The sequence below is a fragment of the Mytilus trossulus genome, chromosome 14 (assembly GCF_036588685.1).
Source record: "Mytilus trossulus isolate FHL-02 chromosome 14, PNRI_Mtr1.1.1.hap1, whole genome shotgun sequence".
Classification (NCBI taxonomy): domain Eukaryota; kingdom Metazoa; phylum Mollusca; class Bivalvia; order Mytilida; family Mytilidae; genus Mytilus; species Mytilus trossulus.
In genome coordinates, this window is record NC_086386.1 from 1,845,146 (window position 1) to 1,860,594 (window position 15,449).

The window sequence follows — 15,449 nt, forward strand, 5'->3', positions numbered from 1 at the left end:
ATTAACTTTCAATTTATGATTTTCATTCCTTTAATTATACTTTGACTCATACAACTGTCTATGAAAATACAAAGCTGTAATATTATATTTGAATAAACAAGTTGATATATAAATCCACTTTCATGCATAAATAAATTTTTAATAAACATTGGGCAAATAGCATAAAAATTGAAATAAATAAAAAAAAAAAAACACAAGAGTAACAACAATCATGCTTATCGTATTATGATCGGTTTTCTTTTTTTTTATCAATAAAAACAAATTTTGGATTACCTGTTTCCAAAGAAAGGGGTTAATGGAGAAAATCCCTAACAAATTTATACCCACTCAGACTAAATTTCAACAATCAAAGAGAGACAATCCAAAAAATTATCTCCTCTTAATTGTAAGATTGCAAACCATATTTGTTTGTTAAGGTTTTAATCAGTATATTATGGTTATTTTCAAAGTTATTTTGATTTCATTTTTTTTCTATTGTCCAAGGAAAGATTTTGGTCCCATAACCTGTTAATGAACACATATTTTAACACTTCAAAATGTGTTATTTTCATATTTAAGTAGGTTAATTATAAGGAGGATGCACTCGTACAAAATGTACTATAATAACAACAAAAAATAACCAACCAATTGAACGAAGAGCAACACACAAAATCAATTTAGCATAGAGTAGCATGCGCTTTTACATAAATGAACACAAGCAATTGCAAACATGTTTCAGCAGTTCCAATGTAAGCATTCTAAGCCTAAAGCAATAACGAAAATGGATTTAGCCAATAATTACAAGTTGGGTTCAACCCTAAACTATAACTAATCTCTCAGAAGTAATTTATCAATTAAGACACGAACACAATTTAGCCCGTGTTTAAATATCCAAATGAAAAAAAAATATATATAAATGCATATTTAGAAAGTTGTCTAAAAAAGAGACCTGATTCCCTTTTCTCTTTCTTTCTTTAAAATTATTTTTCATTGATTCCCTTATATTTGATTATTTATTTAAAAGTTATATGAGAGAGATACATGTATACTGTATTTTTTATTATTTAAATGAGAGTTACATGTAAGAAGTTAGTTTTAGGATTGTATCAATTGTTCAATTGCAATATTATTAACAAATGCCAGCTCATAAACTAAAAGCACATAGAAGCACATGGAAAAACAATTCAACACACATATACTTACACTCATTGTAGTATTCTAAAATGTATAAAAGAAATAATAAATACATCAGAAATTGTAGATATGTACACATATATATGCAAAGTATATGTATTTTAACTGAGACAAAAAGCGGATATCTGAAGCAAAGTCAGTAATTTTATCAATAGTGATAACAGTATGTGATGGAATATTTGAAGGTTCTATGCAAGTTAGCAACATCGGAATTGCTTGCGAGTATGCCACTGGTCTCTTGAACTAGTGCGTGCTTCAAGGATTACAGTGACTCCTAAGTGACGAATGCTTGTTTTTAGTTTTTCATCTGACCTAATCTTGTATGCAATTTTTGCAAGTTCATTTCGGGCTTCCTTCATGACTGGAGGCAGATCATCTACAATGCGGATATTCTTTTCGGATAAATGTGACCCATGTGATAAGAATAGCTCTTTATCAGCATAATGTATAAATCAAATTATAAAGGGATTTGGTCGTTTTCTCTCTCCTGAATTCTGCCTAGCTGGTATTCTATGAGCATTTGCAAATGGGAAGCTCTCTACTTTTAGGTTTTTCCATTTTTAAATAATTTATCACCAGGTCATGAATTAGTTTCTAGATGTTTTCATCACTCTTTTCCGGCATTTCATACACTAAAGCGTTATGCTTGCGATCATGTTTGTCAAGAAGTAACTGCCTTTCTTTTAAATCATGTCAGTCTCAAAACTCTGTCTCATTGACTCTAACTTCTCTACCTCTAGAGATTGCACATTGAGTTCCATAGCATCCTCCCCTCTGTAGAACTCATCGTGACCTTGTCTTAATTCTTTTAATGCTTGACCTATTTTTGAGACCTTTAATTTTACTTGAGTAACATTCTGTTTTACTTTTTGCACTAGATTTGAAAATTTATTGTCAATTGTATTTAATTTCTCATTTAATTTAATTACTTTTGTGTCTACTGCCAAAATAAGAGTTTTCAGATCTTCCATGGTTGTTTTTGAAGGGCTTGCCATGATGATATCAGTATATTTTGTGTCAATTTCAATATTACCATTATGATTGACATGTACATGTATGACGTAACAGGTAAACAATATCAACGATCAAGCGGTGAAACTATGTCAAAATACAACGGTTGAAAATGCGTAATAAATGTCTTTGAACTTTGTGAAACCTCTAGGCTATTGTTTGTTTTTGATTTTTGCAATCTTTTAAGTATTTCTATTACATATTCATTCAGTATTTTATTGTTTTCCGGACTTACATGGTGGCTGCCATTACAGGGGAGGCAATCTCCCATTACAAAAGATAAGAAGTTAGCAATATCCTTAAACTTTACTTATCGCTATATAGATTATTTTCTCTTACTAAATAATTCCAAACTTGGTGACTATGTTTAACTCATCTATCCAATCGAACTAGATATAAAGGATACAAAAAATACAGTTAAGTCGTCCTCATATCTTGATTTACATTTAGAAATTGACAATGATGGTCGGTTGAAAACAAATCTTTACGACCAAATAGATGATTTCAGCCTTCCAATTGTGAACTTTCTATTTCTAAGTAGCAACATTCAAGCAGCACCTGCATATCTCCCAATTGTTACGGTATTCCCGTGCATTCATTTCCTATCATGATTTTCTTGATAGAGGGTTGCTGCTCACAAGGAAGCTATTCAACCAAGAGTTTCAAATGGTGAAGTTGAAATCATCTCTTTTTAAATATTACGGATGCATCACGAGTTGGTTGACCGTTATCGAATACCCGTTTCACAGATGATATCAGATATGTCCTTAACGTAACTACAATGTTTTTCTCTTTTATGAATGTGACCTACCGAATTAGACTATTTACCGGATTTGTTATGACATAAGCAACACAACAGGTGCCACATGTGGAGCAGGATCTGCTTACCCTCCGGAGCATCTGAGATCACTCCTAGTGTTTGGTGGGGTTCTTGTAACTTATTCTTTAGTTTTCTATGCTGTGTGATGTGTACTATTGTTCGTCTGTTTTTCTTTTTCATCTTTAGCCATGGCGAAGTCAGTTTATTTTCGATTTATGGGTTTGACTGTCACTCTGGTATCCGTCGTTCATTTCTTTTAAACCTTCATATAAATTTTGCAACTTTTAAACTATTCGAACCGGAAAAATCGTCGTGCTGTTACAAAATTAAAATAATACGTTAAATTTAGGAAAACATTTCCCATATTCAAAGCTCTGACAATACAAATAATAAATATCCTCATTTCAAACTAGTAGTCACTATTTAAAAGTAGACAATGTAAACAAGAACTTGATACATGATTTGTGCCTCTTTTGCAGTTGTCATAATATATTAGGATGCACCAACATTCAGATTGATATACAGGAAGAAACTACAGGTAACAAAAATGGCAAACAAACACACACACACATTTTCTTTTATACAAAATGATCCGTAAAGTTGTAATCACTCTTTTATATTTGGATATTAATGACTTCAGCTGTATTTCCATATTCGTCTACCTTGCAATGACAATGTTTTGATATTGATAATTACATACGAAATAGTCAATGACAACAAGCAGAACAACAATTGTTTCTTAAAGTGAAAAAAAGGCAAATGTGTATCTTTTGATAATTCATTAGTTATTTGCCATATTTTTCGTGATGCCAAAATTGCGAAGTGATATGTTTTTTTAAAATCAAAATAAAATTTAGTAGCTACAATAATGTGTGAACTTTACGTTGCAACATTTATATCTCTTCTGTTTGACCTAGAAAATGAATCTGATTCAAATTAAAAAAAAGACTGATACTGGCAATGCCTTTTTTAGCCAATACATACTTAAGAACACATTTTGTCGACTTTATCTACAACCGTGACCTGCGATGTTATATACAGAATTTTTGTTGTCATCACAGATACGATATCTAGTTAAATGAATATGTATCCATAAAGAAAGTGAGATGTGATATGGCTACCATTTTTACAAACTGACAGCGATACACTACAGAGAGGTGTAACGCTTTCAACATTTAACAAAAGCCTCGCGTATAAGAAAGTTAATGTATATTTGTCCCGCCATGTGAAACAACTCAATGGACAAAACAAATGACATGCTTTTCACTAGAAACAAGTTAATACTCATATGAAATTGTTTACACAATACTTTTAACTACGGAACAAATGCTACTTATACACTAATACATTGTTATCAGCAATCAAACCTTTAAAAAATGATTTTAAAGCAGAATGTATTCTATTGGATTTATAGATTATATTATTATAGAAATATCACGATGTTTATTGTTGTATTATATTGTTGATATAATTTTGTTTGAAATTCAAAGTAATCTCAGGAAAAACAGATGGATTGCAACTTATATCAACTATGACAGATTTCAGACGGTTAACTACATTTTTGTCTCATTCGATCAAAGCGTTTACAAACAGAGGAGAAGATCCGACTGTATGGAACAGTACTCCTAAAACAACAAGCACAACTTCTAAGTCTAACAAAAATAATATAGGTAAACGTTAATATTAGTGAAAAATTATAAGTGTTTCTCGTTTCGCTTTTTTATATAGATTAGACCGCTGTATGAATGGTTTTACACTAGTCATAGCTGGGGACCATTATAGCTTACTGTTCGGTTTGAGCCAATGTAGTGTGTTAAAGGCTGCACTTTGACCTACCTGTCAGCTCGTTATCTCGTAACCATGACCATAATCTTCGAAATTTACAAAAATATGCTAAATTATCACGATATATCGAAATGTGAACGAGTTCCTTACTTTTTCAGGTCAATATGTCATTCCGAGTTTTTCAATAAGAGATGTTATATTGTGCCAATGAGACAACTCTCCATCCAAGTCACAATATGTAGGTCAAAATACGGTCTTCAACACTGGAAAAGCACTTCTTTTTTACACCTGGTTAAATGACATATCAGCAATTCTACACCTTTAATCAATTTACGTGAGAAATAACTTTAGTATTATTTTAAACTTTGATACAGATTGACAATTTCATACCATATAATCAAAATTTTCTCCCGTTATTTCTTGTTAAGGGAGAAATTTTGTTTGGAAAAGATCACAGTACAAATAACCGAAGATAGATATACCAATAACGAAAGAAAACGAAATATCACGTTAAAAAAACAAAAGTAAAAAACGACGAAAATAAACGAGACAAAAACTAGATAAAACATCGAAATGTAATACCACCATTGATTTCCCTTTTAGTCTTTGTTAAAATTACACTTTTCAAATAATTGTGCAGAATTTATCTTTCTTTCATCCTGACTAGTACTATAGACAACATTGCACATAACAGTTCATTGCATATAAGAAAAAAAGACATACTGGAATGTATCCAAAGAAATGTTCACCTCATTTTAACCTAGGTATAAGCTTTCATGAACACGTAACCTCAAGTTTACAAAATATTCTATAGAAAACCATTTAAATCGTTAGCAAAGGTACCAGGATTATTGTTAAGTACGCCAGACGCGCGTTTTGTCTACACAAGACTCATCAGTGACGCTCATATCCAAATATTTAAAAAGCCAAACAAAGTTGAAGAGCAAATATTATTTGAATTACTCAAGATATCTGTCTATGACCCCGAATTATTTTTATGCAGTAAAATGAGAGATTAAGTGACAATCCATAATTTGGTGGTATTACACCTAAAGAAGGTGTTTTTTTTAACAGATTGAATGTGATATTTTTCTTTTGTAAAACTGGTTATTTCAAGCATAACTGTCAAGTTGTATCATAATCAGCTCAATAGTATTTAAGTAAAAAAATCTAGTATAATGCAGGATGTAAGCCTAGATCGATTTAAATTTCCATACCCAACTATATCAGTCCTATTCAGGACCGATTACTCTGTCGATAGATATTATAGGGTATACAATATTGATGAAATTAGAGCAGTCGTATTATAGGTCTCTGTTGAAATGTCAACAATAAAATATTATTTTACAAATGTTAAACTTTATATCGATTCATTGAATGCCTGGATTTAGCCTAAAATATTTGAATTAAAAAAAAAATAATCATATGCAAAGAAATCTCATTGAATTTGTTTTAAAATAAAAATAAATCCATTTGAATTAAAATTTGAATCATAATATGTCTTTAAAATAAAAGTATTTGAAAATCTTTTAAGCAAAACAATATTTTTTTAAAGACATTTTCATAATATTCATATTTTCTTAAATTTTGTTTTGATAGATACTTCATCTGATTTGAAACGGGAAATTAAGAGAAAGTTTTTGTACATTTATGAAAACTTTTGTACATCGCAAAATTTAAACTCTGGTAATACATGTACGCACAGGATGTTTAATGTCACCTGGTTGCTTTTGGTTTGCATGTCTACCGGACACTTTATTGTTATGTTACATTAATTTTACAACCCAAGTCAGAGTTCACCTGTTCTGTAAAGGGATGAAATTTTAAAGGTATAGAATATTTATCTATACTTATTTTCGGGCATTGGTTTTTTTTTTCTCATGGGATGAAAACCTTTTTTGTTCTAAAAACGATGTATAAATATATTTCTAAAGAAAGATAAAATATACAGAAAAACACCTCTAAAAAAAAAGAGATTTTTTTTATTGTAAACTATTTTCTGGTAACAATATATCCAGGATATCTGTCAAATAAATGTTACCGTGTCACACTTAAAACATTTTTTTTTTATCAAGAAATTTTGAAATCAATCATATCGAAATATCACTAAAGAAAAGAACAGAAACATCAGAGATTCTGCATGAAAATATTAATATAATCTAGGAAAGTCTTACTATACAAATCCTTGATTTGATTCAACATTTCCATATTAACCACACACAGACAAAAGTCATTACCAATATATAAGTGCAGATCATATGACAGTTTTCATACAAAATATAAATTGTGACTTTTTTTCCAGTGACTTTTTTCCTGTGACTTTTTTTCCGTGACTTTTTTTCCGTTACTTTTTTTCCTGTGACTTTTTTTCCTACATCCTATTCATCATCCACCATTTTGTAAAATCTTGAAAAATTTCATTTTTTAAATCGATATTTGACCGACTTTGACTTAAATTTAACTGTTTTCAGTAGTATTTTTCGCCAGACATATGTATTGATATACTTAATCGATTTGCAAAGTTTGTTTTTAATGTACGGAATTTCTTGATGTGTTGTACAAGTAGACATAGGTATCGGTAATTTAGCATGGAGGCAACAGAGAAATGGCGAGTAAAGTGCATGTTTTTACAAGTCTAAAATGACCGACTTTAATCAAAAATTAAACTGTTAGTACCAACATTGTTTGATAGGAATATGTTTGAATATTATGGATTGATTTGCAAAACTGGTCAGGTTTATGAGAAAATTAAACTTTATCGAAACATCTATGCATTTTATATGGGGAAATATAATACAAAATACGACAAGAATACGTCACAAAAGTCACGTGATGTCTAACTTAGTTGGATATGTCGACAAATAAAGATCAAGCCGCATCATGATAGAATATAAGTGAACAATAACTATTCCCAATGGTATATATAACTGTCAAATCAGGGGAATATTTTGTTTCGACCCTTTTTTGTATGCAACCGGACGATGTAAAACTAAACACCTAATATTAATTAATCAATATCTTATAGCATGTCGAAAAAATGTGTGAAACATAGACGGTTTACCCCTATAAAGTAAAATCAAAATAATACTGAACTCCGAGGAAAGTTCAGAAAGGAAAGTTCCCTAATCGAATGGCAAAATCATCAACACATCAAATCAATGGATAACAACTGTCATATTTCTGACTTGGTACGGGCTTTTTCATATGTAGTATGTGATGGATTGAACCGGGTTTTATAGCTAGTCTATCCTCTCACTTGTATAACAGTCAAATAAAATTTCATTAAAGAAGACTTTTTTGTTGAATTAAGTGATATTTTGTAGAACTGGTTATTTCAAGCATTACAGCCAAGTTTTGTCTTAAACAGTTCAATATTTTGAGAAATTTCTAGTATTATGTAAGATGACATTTAAAGCGATTCGAGCAAAATGTCTTCAAAAAATCAAGATCAAACAGCTTCATGATAGATATTGTGAGGACCAATAAATGATCAAAAATTTATCTCATCTGGCTTCAAAAAGTAGAATATGAGACAAAAGATGACTTTAGGATGATATATAGTACCACTAATGGAATTAATTTCCTTAAACTGTCAATTTCAAGAGAATATTTATACGCTTGTTGTATGAAACTGGATGTGCCGTACTATAGTTTTATCATGTTTATGATATTACTAGTTATCAAAGGTACCATGATTATAATTTAGTATAATTACACCTTGCTACCTTATACCAGTTTGTTTATAGCTGCGCATTAAAATTACAGACGGTAAAAGTAATACCAGTATGACCTTCTCTTATAGATCCATAAGCAGGAATACACGGACTACTTTATAAAATGCACAATTACAATGTTATTTTTTCGAAAGTATATGTATGCAGATGAGACTAACGAACAAGAGTATTAAGTTTCCTTAAGGTTTTCATTGAATTATACTAACATATAATTGAATCTTTCCACAATATACTAAAAAGCGTATTTCTCAATCATACATATACTGTAACAGTTGTCGACGAGAATTGTGGTACGATACTACATAATTTGTGAAAAATTTCTAACTTTTGTGACTTTTTAATCATTCTCTTTAATCTAATGCGTTTGCCTCGGTTTTAGTTTGTTACCCCGATTTTGTTTTTTGTCCATGGATTTATGAGTTTTGAACAGCGGTATACTACTGTTTCCTTTATTTAAGTCATTTCTGGTAAAATTGCTCTTCATTTATCTGATAATCACTGGATTCTTTAGGTAGGGGGAGGTTTAGGCGTTCCCGATGAAGGTTTAATTAATAATATGGCTTCAAACGCATACAATTAATAAAGCGGTATGTTCAGTTATTACCACTGGTGGACTCTTATTACACAATAGTCTCGTTGTCAAGGCTTTAACATGTTATAAACATTATTTAAATCTCCCCTTATTAAAAGATTAAGAAATTATTCAGACACTAAGGTTCCTTCTCTTGAAGGCAATATTGACCTTGGATAGTTTGACGTTTAAGTATCCTTTTGGTCAAAAAAGTATAATTTTTCTTAGTATCAAATCAAGCAAAAAATGCTTCTTTCTTAGTGACGGTAAATCTGGATAAACGCTTCGGACGAATGAAACGTAATACGTGATATTTTCATTAACTACCACTGGGTCAGTATAACTTCTGGTAACAAGTAATATGACAAAAATATCAAACTCAAAAATAATTTGCAAATGGAAATTCCCTTAAAAGACCAGTGACCAGAGTCAAAATGTCACAATTTAATCGTAAGAACTACTTCACGGTTTTATATGTAATTTGATTCGAAAATGTGTATACTTAAAACTTATGGGGGTCAAAAGAAAAGATGGTGAAGTTTTTCAAAGATCCAGATTAAAGGTCAGTTTCCATTTTGTCAATAGAATAATAAGAAACTTGCATGTGTGCATGTCCTAATATTTTTTTCATAAAAATCATAATTAAAAAGTTTTCCGAGTAAAATTATGCGATTTTATAAAAGGGGGAAAATGTTTTATTTTAAAAATATCAACCTTTGGAATACTTAAGACAGTGCCCGTCAGAAACATAAAAATGTATACACTAGTATAACAAAATATGTATAAATATAGTATTGTTAATATAATTATCTATTTCACTGTAATCGGATAAAAAATGTACGTATTGGGCATATAGGTTGAATTCGGTACATGTCAAACTGCCCAAGAAGATCTTTCAAAACAACTTCTTCTTTTAGCTGAACAATGTCTTGACTTTTTTTCTTTAAAAAAAAAATGTATTAAATTTTTGGTATAATAAAATAAATAAAAAAAGGATAGGTTACCAACCTTAATCATGTTAATAGATATTTCTATAAACAAAAACGCCTTTTGTTCATTAAGTATTTTGAAAGTTTAGGTTCCTTAAATTAGTGACAAAAGTGACACATACATTAACTAGAAAATATAAAATATATTGTAAGTACTATAATTTTATATCACACTTAACATGCTAACACTTTACAGTAATAACTTATTCCGACTTTAAATTACTTCTGTGATGTAGGAACGTTATAACAGAGTTCTGACCTTTGGCTGAAACATATATATTAGAACGTGCAATGAAAAGCATTATCAATCCCTAATATCAGCTTTGATTAAAGGTTTGTAAACAAAATTCCTAACAATATTGCGTTTATGAATATTAAGCTTCGGAAATTTCACTTGTTTTACAATGGACTAGAGTGCATATATCTTCCTTTTTTCCCCAGCATCACAGGACATTTTATATCAGTGCAAAGTAAACTTTGGGCTTTTACATATAAAATAAAGAGACATTAAAACAACTGAAAAAAGGGGAACTTCCATCACAAGTAATGAATAAACTCTGACCAGAGAAAAAAAGATTGTTCTGCTTACAACACAAAACATATTCCAGAAGAATCCAGAAAATACCAATTTTTGATTGACAGTATACACTTGCTATGATCAAATAAATGTAGTTTGTCAAAAGTTTTAAATTGTCGTAATCATTCTGCCCTACAGTATAGTCTGTAATATCAATGTGATATTTGAACTAGGGTTAGCACTTTTACATCTTGTCTTTAGTTTTTGCAAGACATAAGAAATACGTGTTATACATGTTATAATTTTCTTCTCACTTTTCTACCATACTTGTTTTGATCTTACCTGTGCTCATTTATCTTTGTATTCATATAAGTTTTTATAAAATTGAGAATGGGAATCGGGAGGAGACAAAAACCTGATCATAGAGCAGACATCAGCCGAAGGACTCCAATGGGTTTTCAATGAAGCGCATCAGGAGGCGTCCTTCAGGTGGCCCCTAAACAAACATGTTTACCAGTTCAGTAATAATGGACGGCATACTAAACTCCGAATTATACACGGCTTCCTCTGCCTCATTTTTAGACTTATATCTCGAATTTGGCGTACACAGTCATCTCAGTACCAGAATCTATGACAAACGAGACGATTTCAATTTTGAAATTATAAATCCCCCCCTTTAGTAGCAATATACCAACTTCACCTGCATATATATATATATATATCCCCAGCTTATTCGATATTCAAGTGCTTGCAGCTCCTACTCAGACTTTGTAAATCGTCATCAGTGTAGAAGGTTGATGAACCTGGGGTATGACAAAGAACGTCTCGTCCGTTTTCTAAAAAAGTTCATCGGAAGGTACCAAGACCTTGTTGATAAATATTCCGTATCAACTTCTCAAATAATTCACGATGGTCTTGATGTATAGATTCTGCGTACTGATGTTGTTTATCATCATAACAACATGTTTTATAGTTCTTTTAACTGTCTTTGTTCTATTATTGATATTACTCTTACTGTTGAATGGTTTTATGTGATATCCGTTTGACGTGGCTCGGTACTTATACATCTCGTCAATGTGTTTGTATTGGCTTTCATTTTTTGGGGGTTTGTTTTGTATATGCGACGGTCTATTTCTGAAATGTATTCTTACATACTTTTGATTTTTTAACTCTGTATGCTAACATTCCCGATGTAAATTTTAAAATTGTTTGTGTGCACATTGAACGACAAATGTGACGTATAAACAATTTCTGACGTCAGACACTCCAATGATTGTGTTCGTAGATAGTTAGATATTTTTGTGCTCTGTTAAATTGTCCCTTTTTTGTAAATTGGAAAAAAAAAAAATATTAAAAAGAATGACAACTGAGCTCATAGACGAATAAGGAAAACATATTTCAAATAAAAGAGTTTTACAAGAAGACATGATTCTTTTTTAAACACTATACTCAAGTTAAAATCAGGAATGTGATTATGAATCCTTTAACAAGCACAATATTAAACTCACAGAAGATGAAAAGGATTAGTGTGAAGGCAATATTTCTATTAAAGAATGTGCAGAATCACTAGAATCTATACCAAATGGACAGAGTCCAGGCTCAGATGGGTAAACTGTACAATTTTACAAATTTTTTTGGAGAGATATTGGACCTTTTCGTTATAGACCGTTATATCTTGGAAATGAAAATGGGGATTTTTCTAAATTTCACTATCATAGTGACATGTATTCCAAAAAGAAGATATACGTTATTTAGCTATTTGCGCCTACTTAGCCTTATGAATATATTTGAAGATTGCTTCTGCCGTTATTGCTTATAGAAAACAACCTGTTTTACCATCTATTGTCAGTGACTGTCAGAAAGGCTTTATAAAGGATAGATTTATGGGTGGGAATGCGCGTCTTTTTTATGATTTGATGCACTATTTAGAAAAACATAACCAAACTGGTATTTTACTGCTAATAGATATTTTGAAAGAAGCATTGAAGAGTTTCAATTTTGGACCATTTATATGCGTATGATTTGAAGTATTTTATTTAAAAGCATCAAGTTATAAATAATGGACATCTTTCAAGTTTCTTTGATACGGAGAGAAGCTGTAGACAAGGTGACTCCTCTCCCCTAACATTTTCATTATATGTGTTTAGTTACTTTTTATGAAAATAAGGTAAAGGCAACTTTTGTTTATGAAATGAATCCCTTTTGAGTCAATATACTGATGACGCTTTCCTTGTTTGAGATTGAATTGAAACCTCTTTGAGTGAGACTTTTAATTGATTTGACTCATTCCAAAAAGTATCTGGGTTAGCAAATAATTCTTCTAAAACTAAAGCTTTGTGAGTTGGGAATAAAAGTATTCAGATCTGATTCTCTGTCCTGATTGAAAACTTCAGTGGCGCGATTCAAATTTGAAACTTTTGGTAATGAATTCTCTTTAGATCATGACAGTATGCAAAAAAATAATTTCTTCAAAAAGAAAGTGTCAGGCATTCTTAAGAGTTGGCAACATAGGAAAATTGACCCTAATGGGAAAGATAACTGTTAAGGAGTCCTTGGCACTTTCAAAATTATTTCCCCTGTTGACTGCACTACACAACTTAATTAATTGAATACTTTATTCTTTCAATTCATATGGAATGGAAAACCTGATCGAATTAGACGAAGTACTTTAATTGGAGATATCCCACAAGAAGGTGTAAATATAATTATTATACATTATTTTAATATATACCTTATAATTGGCTGTATAAAAAGGCCTTCGTCCAACTTATATGGTAGTTGGCAATCATTGTCATTAAAAAGCCTTGAATAGTATGGTGGAGAAAGAGTATTGCACTTTCAAAAGGAGAAAATCTCTGATAGTCTTAGCAATCCTTTTTGGATGGATGTGTTTTGAAGCCTTCATGTAGCAAGGCCTGCTACCAATATTTCTGTTCAAGATATTTTGTCATTTAATATTTTAAATTTTGCACCTCTAGTACATGTTGGTTTTCCTTACTTTATTCAGTGGTAGAGAAGGGGAGTGCAGTCTCTGTTTGACCTTATTAACTTAGAGACCAATGACTTTCGTAATTTTGATCTGATAGGTTCAAGACTTCAAACAAATATTTTTCTAAAGTACTATGGTCTCATTGCAAACATTCCAAAGTAAATGAGAGAACATATTATAGAAAACAGTGCTTATGTAAATTTTGAAACTTTTAACTGTATTGATAATTTTTTGGAAAGATTATTGTGTAACAAAAAAGCAAAGTTTGTATACAAAGATCATGTTGACAGAAATGTGCAACTGCCAACAGAAAAATTCTTATAGTGGGAGGAATAACTAGGTATTGAAATTGCAGATTGGTCAGAATATTATTTTATTTAAAAAAAATCAGTTCACAAAGAGCAGATCTTTACAAAGATAACATTTTTCTTTGTAATACACAAGTTGATATATGTTAAATTAATGAAAGTGCGAGTGCGTGTGTGTGTGATTGTTTTTTTTCCACATTTTGTTATAATGTTAATATTCAAAAAATATATATTCACATTAGAAGAAAAAAAAATATATAGTCGATTTTTTGTTGTATATATCAAACCCCTTAACACCATAGTCAGGTGGTGATGTAAAGGGATTGTGAAAGCCTGAGTACTGAAAAACAAATAACAATCGTTGGCAAGCAACTTGCAATTCAAATGCCGGTAGAAGTACTAGGAGCATATATAATATAAACACACCGTCATTGTCAGACTCTTACAACGTCATATTGACACAGGAACGAAAATGATAGACCAAGGTCCGGAAGGCCCATTTAACTACACATTGTGATGATAGACTGCTTATTTGTTGTGTTTTAGCCAACCTATTTACTCCTGACCTGTAGCTTTGTGTTTGTATGTTGATCCGTCGACTACATAAACAACATAAGAGTACATACTGTTTTCAAAAGACCTGCCCTTACAACCAGGCACCGTATAATAACCAGCAACGCTGGAACACGAGAACCTAACAAAATATTCATTGGTCAGATGAGATTCAGTTTCTTTTAAGAATAGTAGACGGCAGAATATGAGTTTGGCGGAAAAATGAAACTGACCCTGATCAAAACAATTTTGCCCAACGACTGCATTCGGTACTGGTGGTGTTACAGTATGGAGTTGCTGCTCATACCGTTGTAAGCTGGGTATGCATATTCTGCATAGTAACATGAGTATACAGATAGACAGGGATTTGGTGCTTAGAAACAGTGTAGTCCCTGATTTTGACATCCATCCACTTGCGTCAAGACCCTTGTACATAAACAACAACGCTAGATCACACAAGACAAGAATTGTAACTGTGTACAAAAATCAAGAAGCCATTGGCGCTGTATTCCGGTCTTACATGTCTCAAGAAGTGAACCCTATCGAACATGTCTGGGATGGTATTGACAGAATTCGCAGTCGCAAAAATTCACCACTGCAAATTCTTGGTGATATACGAGGGGCCGTTGTTGATATCGATGGATTGATAAAGTTTAGAAGGCATGTACAGGGTATGAGATCTTGTGCTATGGACCCATATTGGAAGAAAAGTGGTAACACATCCTATTGACGTCTCAAATATTGGAATTAAATTGCCGAAAAAGTATTTGTAGAAAACTTTAACGATATCGGGTTATTAATTATTATAAAAAATAAAATCATAGTGAAACTTTAACTCCGTTTCGGAAAGGTGTAGTTTGCACTATTTCTATGCAGGCAAAATTTAAATGCATAAACAATGCATAAGTGACCAAACTTAAGTTTATGGTTTTGTTATGGAATAAGTCAGCAAAACTGCTCATGCATGTCTTCTTTTTTTGAGGAATAACTAATGTTTTTA